The sequence below is a fragment of the Capsicum annuum genome, chromosome 3 (genome assembly GCF_002878395.1).
Source record: "Capsicum annuum cultivar UCD-10X-F1 chromosome 3, UCD10Xv1.1, whole genome shotgun sequence".
NCBI lineage: Eukaryota > Viridiplantae > Streptophyta > Magnoliopsida > Solanales > Solanaceae > Capsicum > Capsicum annuum.
Genome location: NC_061113.1, coordinates 225,872,754 through 225,881,069, shown reverse-complemented (window position 1 = coordinate 225,881,069; position 8,316 = coordinate 225,872,754).

Sequence of the window (8,316 nt, the reverse complement as noted above, 5' to 3'; positions counted from 1 at the left end):
TGTGCTCCCTTTATGCTGCCATGTCAACACAAAAATACAGAAACAATAAGTTTAGGAGGTAATAAGAACCCCGTAAAATTTAAGTCTATTATAACAACTTTGAGTATAGTTTAAGAAATACTTGTGTCTTATCTCAGGTTTATACCCTCAAGACACAAGTTATACCTACTGAACTTTTGCCCAATTAAAATTCTTTAAAAGGTTTACCAATAGTATTGAACTTATGTCGTAGAGCAAATATTCTTTCAAAAAAAATTGTATTGCGAAATTAAGTCATAAATACTTTGTCCCATAAATTTTTCATGAAATAAATAGCAGAGGCAAAAATTAAAAACCACTTATTCGAGGGATAAAATTTAAAGTAATTCCAAAATCGAAACCACCCATGCAAAAAAAAACTGAAATTTTAAGGGTCATTAGCTCGAATGCTCCTATTTTGAAATGATCTTTAATTATTTTTTTCCTAAGGTTTATGGATTTTAGCTTTTATCCTTCATACTTTAACTAATTTTTTTTTTAAAAAAGGGCCCAACATTTTATTTTGACACAAAAATGGCCTTATTAGTTGTCAGGTAGCGCAAAAGTGCCATCTAAAAATCTAACATCCGCACTTGTAACTTGAACGAAAAAGAGAATTTTGCCTTAAACCAATTGAAGTGAGATAATTCCCCAAAGTTTTGGAACCAACAAAATTGGGTTTCTAGTCGTTTTTAGAGGATTACAAATCTTCCATAACAAATTCTTTTCATTTGTTCTACGATTCAGTAATGAATTGGGCTTCTAGTCATTTTTAGAGGATTACAAATCTTCCTTAACAAATTCTTTGAAAAAATTAACTTAATAAACTTATTAGATTATTTATTACAAGTTATAGCAACCCTTTCTAGTTTTCAAGTTATAACAACTTTCATTTAAAAAAAAAAACTTAAAAATGTGTTTTTCATTTTTTTAAAAAGGCATATCAAAATAATTACAGAAAAGGAAAATAAAGATTTAATATAACTACTCTACAATATTCCTTCCTTAAATGTAGTTAACATTAATAATTGATATCAATCCCCCCTCCCCCCCAAATCCCTCTAACCGTTTTTATTTTTCCTACTTTAATGCGTTCATTAAGAGTTTCCATCTTCATACACTTTTATTTTTTTCTACATGATTTTATTGTTTCAGTAAACCAATTTCACAGTTTCTTTTTATTTTATGCAACTTTTGAGAATTTTATTTTAAAAGAAAGCAAACATAAGTTATTATTGTGTTCTTAAAATATGAATTTTGATAAATTACATTCAATCATGATACGTCATGGAGGGAGATGAGATTCGTTAGGTATGTTACATTATTTAGCAAATTGATATTTTGCAATCAAACGTATTTAACGAATTAAATAATTTTTTTATGTGTTTCTTAAATTCTTTATTGTTAAAATGTTGAATTAAAGTATTGTTCCAACTTTATTAACATATAAATGGTTTCTTCTTTCAAAAATAATATCCAATTTGTGATTTCTACTACTTCATCATAATTATAGTTTCTTCAAAGTTTTCCATTCTTCTTGTAGAAAATATTTTAATATAAGTGTAATTTTCTACTATTGCATCTGCTAACGATTGTGTTATTCCAAAATTCAACCAACGATTTGTTTTCCTTAATCAAAATTTCACTTTCTTCTAACTTTTCCTTTCTTCTTTTTAAAAAGATTCTGATATAACTGTGTCTTTAATCAATCTAATGGAGGTGATAAGTTACATTCTCTGCTTATAATGCGTGGAGGAAGATGGAATGTTAACGGTGTTTTATTTGTTTAAGTTAATTAATCTTTTAATTTTTTTTGAAACTGTTCAGAAATCAATATTTCATATAGCAAACGCATACGAAACCAAATAACAAAAACATCATTCATCCATGTTTCATGCATTAATCGTTTTTCATTATGTTATTCTGATTTCTTTGAGTAGAATCAATTTCGATATAATATTTATTTGTTGTATTATTTTATGTATTTTTTTTATGTTGAAAGTATGAAATATAATATGTTGAAATTATGAATTTTCATATTTTCAAATTATGAAATTTCAAATAATTCCTACTAATTAACTATGTAATATGTTTACAGGGAGATCTAAAGATTTTGTTGTAGAAGGGATTATGTAAGATGCAGATTCAAAGAATAGAGGATTGGTTAATGCAATATCAAAACAGTTGAAGATTAACATTACCTCAATTCAAATTGAGATTAAGTTTTTGATAGGTGATACATACCCACAAATGCTCATACACAATGACATGAAAGTAATGGTGTATTTAGATAAAAAAAAAAGTAGTATTGTTGATTTTTTTGTTAAATCTATTGTATGTGATAACAAAATATATGTTAATGAATATTAATGAAAATACTGAACAATCTGTTATTTGTGTTGGTATATAAGATTTTACATACAAATGATATATTCTTATAACTGTTTTTAGTGTATGAAATTAGTATAACACACAATACAATATCCATGAATTGTTTAATAAATTACGTTGAAATCAGTTTATATACTTATTTCACACTTAAGTAATTCTTTTTTTTAGGTTCTCAATGTATTAAATTGATATTAAAATTGGCATCGATGAAGTTTCACATATATCACATTTGTGTTGAATGAGTTTTATGAATGTGACAAATGTTAAAGTAGCATAACATTATATAAATACTACTTAAATACATAAACTAAACTTTGTTCACACCAACAATCTTAGAAAAACAGACAGTTCGTAATATTGCCAGTCATGTCTATGTATGCTTTATTTTTTTAGGGTCTGTTGAAGTAGCAATATCTCTCAAAATCTTTGAACCAGCGAGTCTGTTCGTAATATTGCCAGTCACCTCACTTTTACTGATCACACCAACATCTTATTTTTTTTAGCATAATCCCAAAGTTGAACTTGTTGGTTGAAATATCAAACACATTATGACTGACAAATTTATCAAGGACACACGCATAAAGACCGCAATCACTGAAAAATAATAAGTGACAATAAAAAATAATGGTATGATGATATCAAGTGATTGGACATGATGATGGTAGCAGTAAATAACATTACATAGATTAAAAATTGTAAGTTCCATCTCTGTTTGAAATCATCAAACACGTTAACTTTAATGTATGATGACCAGTGAGTATACTATTTTTTCTAGGGCATACATTAGTTTTCATAAAACACATTAACAAAAGACGTCATAGAGCATACATATTAATATTTTTTAAGGACTAGCGTATCTATAGTATAGGCTGTGGGGATGTTCTATTTTCTTGTTGATATAATGTGTTAAGAAATATCAAAAGATTAGCTATACTCGTTCACCTACTGTAATAACTATATGAGATGTATATGTATTATATGTGAGATCTACTGGTACAGTGATCTATCCTTTGAGCTCTTCAGACCATAATTTCATCATATGAATAATATACTTAGTAAGCTAATCACCATATTTTTCCTGTCTTGCTTATGATTTGCAATTTACTGTTGACTTGTTGTATGATCAGGATGCAAAATGGCTGTGTCAGGAGATGTTATTTTGTGTTCTTGTTTAAAATGAAAATATAGAAAACAATACTCATCTCGTTGATGAGTAACCCTTAAACATTAAGACCTTTGTCTCCAATTAGTCTCTTTAGCTTGCTAGTTTTTCTCATTCCCCCATGCAATTAACTTCTCCATTATTTTATTCTTTGATATACTCTTTTCCATGATTTTTTAAATTAGATAAATAATTTTATTAATAGCAGAAAAATCTCCTGTATATTATTAGAGATATATATTAGAGGATTGTGAATGATTTTTCCTCTTTATTTACAAATTTAGTTTTCCGTTTTTAGCATATTCATAATTGTAAAGATTCGCATTTATATTTATTGATTGTACAGATCTCTTTCCTGGTCCTCCCTATGGATTCATCCTCTTGTATAAATACCTTACTCATTATTAATAAAAGTGCAATAATCTATTCTGTAAATTACTTTATAGTATCAGGGCTATTGTGTTTCACAGTCAACAAGTTTTCTAGGCAGTAATTTTTTTCCCAGCAGCCATGGCTCCCTCAATAGCACCTCTAATTCTCACACAACTCCAACAAACCACACTTCGACACCTGAAAACCAAACTTCTCCATCAACTATTCCTTCTCCGCAAAAAATTGTGGCATTCTCTAACATCATCTCTTTGAAAAATCATGACCAACTTATTTCAATCAATGTTGTCGCCCAAGCCCCATTGAAACTCACCACCACCAATTACCAATCTTGGCAATATCAGTGAGAAACATTGCTTACTGCCTATGATTTTTGTTCGTTCATAAATGAACCACCATCCAACTGAGCTACCTCTAATTATAAACGACAAGCTTATCTAATTAGAAGTGCCATGGTTGCAACCTTTCACTAGAAATTATACCCTTTGTTATGGATGATAAAACTTCTTATGCACTTTGACAAAATCTTGCCACGACCTATGCCAAGTCATCGCGTGCTCGTATAATGAGCCTGAGAGAAGACTTGAATACTATTCAAAAGGGAAATCTCTCCATCACTGTGTATTTGCAGAAAATCAAAGAGATATGTGCCAAGCTTGCTTCAGTTGGTGTTCATTTATTTACTGATAAAGTTTTTTTTCATGCCGTATACGGCCTTCCTTCCGAGTATGATAGCATTACCTTTGCACTTTGTGCTCGTGAAACAACCATTACCTTTCAAGAGCTTCATGAAAAATTGACCAACTTTAAAGCTTATTTGACTCGGTGTTCATCACAAACTGTGGCGCCAATCATGGCGAACTTTGTTGCTAAACCTCCTGCATCTACTAATTGGAATTACAATCAAAATACCAATAAATCACACTCCAATCAAAGGAATTTCCCTCCTTTCAATAGGAATGGAAATGACAGCAATCGAGGAGGCCATTTAGGTGGCCAAAATAATCGACCTAAGGTCACTTGTCAATTATGCGACAAACCTGGCCACCATGTCAAGCAATGTAGGAAATTACTTTCCATTTTTTTGCTGTCACAAGTACCAAATCTAGTCGTTCTTCCAGAAACTTCAACCGATCCAGTGATCAGCAACCCAAAGCTAACTTTGTTTTATAGTCCACCAACGCGGATCCAAATTAGTTTGTCGACTCTGGTGCCTCACACCATGTTACACAAGACTTACAAAATCTTTCTCTTTACTCTGAATATGATGGTACTGAGGATGTCATGCTTGGTGATGGTAATCTTATAAGATTACCCATACAGGATCTACTCTTCTACCCTCTTCCTCTGCCCCTCTCAATTTGATCAATGTTTTATATGTGCCTCATATGAAAAAGAATCTTATCTCTGTTTATAAATTGTGTAGTGATAATCATATCTCTGTTAACTTCTCACCTTACTCATTTGTTATGAAGGATTATTGTACGAGAACACCACTGGTAGTATGGAAGCCTAAGGGTGGTGTATACCCATGGCCATCCAAGTCTGCCATCCAAGTTATATCTAATGCTCAATCCAACATCACTTCCATCACCACCGCTCCCAACCGGCATTGACGTCTCAGGCATCCCTCCACTCCTACTTTTTGTTGTATTCTAAAGTTTTTGAATATTTCTTCACCTTTAGAGAAGAATTTTTTTTGCAATTCTTGTAAATGCAATAAAATGATAAGACTCCCTTTTATAAATCCGCAATACAAAGTTCTTCTCCTTTGGAATATATTTATTCGGATGTTTGGGGTGTTGGACCAAAAGTTTCTATTGATGGTTTTCAATATTATTTAATATTTGTGGATCATTATATGAAATATATCTGGTTATTTCCTCTAGAGAGAAAGTCTGATGTTTCAATTGTGTTTCCAAAATTCAAACGAGTTGTTGAGAAATTGTTTCAAAAGCCCATAATATGATTTTACTTTGACAATGACAGAGAATTTTTTCATCTCTGTTCATTCTTTGAAGAGAATGGGATATCCTATTTTGTCACTCCTCCCTACACACCTGAATACAATGCCACTGTCGAGCGTCGCCATCGCTATGTTGTGGAGACAGGTATCACATTATTACACAGTGCGAATCTTTCTCTAAAGTTTTGGTCTTATGCTTGCACTACTGTTGCTTACTTAATCAACAGGTTGCCCACCCAAACTTTAAATGGTGATTCACCTTTTTTCAGATTATATGGTACTCTAGCAAACTATAACAAACTTCTGGTCTTTGGTTATTTATGTTATCCATGGTTACGTCCTTATAATCAAAATAAATTATAGCCTCGCTCTACTCCTTATCTTTTCTTAGGTTATTCACAAAATCAGTGCTTATAAGTGTTATGATCATGTAAAGTCTTGTCTTTATTTATCTCGTCATGTTGATTTTATGGGACACTCTTTTCCTTATATGTGTAACGCCCTAAAAACGGATTCTAGAGCGTCACACGGTGCTTGAGGCTACGAGTAGCCCCAAGCTAACCCTTTGAGCCATTTTCATTCAGTTCAACATGAATCAACCGGGTTTCCATAAATAATCCTCAAATATCAACAGAGTAATCATCATCCAAGAATAAAAGAATTTCAAAAAGATAACAAAATACGACTTATTAGTCAACTCCCAACATCTATACTAGTCTAAAAAGCCTCTAAGAAAATCAATAAAACCAACGAGCCATTGGGACATGCCCCGATTGACTCATACTCAGTATCAAAATATAGCCAACTCAATGAAACCATCAATAGAACATCAAGTCCTCGAATCATGAGGACTCACTACAACAGAGGATGTAGAATAGCGAGCCCGAAGAATTACTGTCGAACCTGGGACTGAGCACCTGAACCTATATTCCAAGAAAATGCAGCCCACATCCGAAGATGTGGGTCAGTACCATAGAAAGGAACCGAGTATATGGGGGTGTATGCAGTTATATAAACATCATCATCATAAATATTTATAAGAAATATGCAGGATGTATGAAATAATCACATAGCCCGAAGAAAATCATCATAATCATGAGAGGATGAAATAAGTATAATAACATATGTGAGTCATCATATAATTTGTCAATCACTTTCAGTTCATCAAGAATATCAATTCTCATAATGTAAATATCATTTAAATCTTTCAAAAGAATAACTTTCACAATTCCACTTTCAAATCACTTCACCATTCACCATAGACACAAGAAAACACACACATTGGGAGATCCTATAACCGACATAAACCATGTGAGCTACATGGAGTCCAACGTACAACCCACGTTGGGGAGAGCCGTCCTATCCTTGCCATCGGAGTACGACCATCGATATCAAATCCACACAAACTAGTGATCACTATATAAATCAGCCTCAGGCTCACTCCTACGGGGGCACATAGTTCTAGGAAAGTAAGGTCGCTTTATACCTCCACCTCGGTGCTAAAGATTTCTCTCGAACTTAGCTCAGATCATTTCAAAGACAATCCACAACAAAATAATTTCAGTAATACATAAATATACATCGGGAGCCATCATGCTTGCCATCTATCAAAATCAACCACGTTGTGGATTTCTTTCACACTCGAGTTCAAAACAACTCCATTAAGACCAAAAGGTCAAATCATTCAAAATATCTCAAATATTTAACATCAACGTGCTTATAACACACACTTTCTAAAAAAAAACACAATTTCCAATGGGGATCCACGACCCAAATATCAAAATCATGATAAATATCGTTCAAGATTCATGCGTTATATCTCCACACATATAAATTCATCTTTCAAATCATAAACATCAAGATTTCATAATAATCATCATAAGATATGGGTTCATCCTTCAAATTCATAAAAGTTAAATAAAAATCATACCTTTGTAAAGAAAATTACTTTTGGTCACAAGAACGAAAGAGAGTTCTTGTTGAAAAACCCCACATACCTTGAATGATGAACTTTAGATCGATACTCATTTTTGAGATGTTAATCGTGCCTTTGGATGATGGTTCTTGGAGTTCTTGAACTAGGAACTTGGAATCTTGAATAAATTTGAAAAATTAATGGTGAACTTTGGAGGTTCTTGAACTAGGAACTTGGAATCTTGAATAAATTTGCAGAATTAATGGTGAACTTTGGAGGTTCTTGAAGTTGGATGTAGGAGCTTAGGGTGTTCTTTTTGAGGGAATTTGATGAAATATAACATATAATGCTTCTAATAGGCTTTAATATAGGGTTTGGACGGATTTTGGGTGGGGAAAATGACCAAAACGCCCCTAAAAATCAAATAATTCTCGAATCTATCCTTTGGTGGACTATTTTTATAGTCTGAAGTAG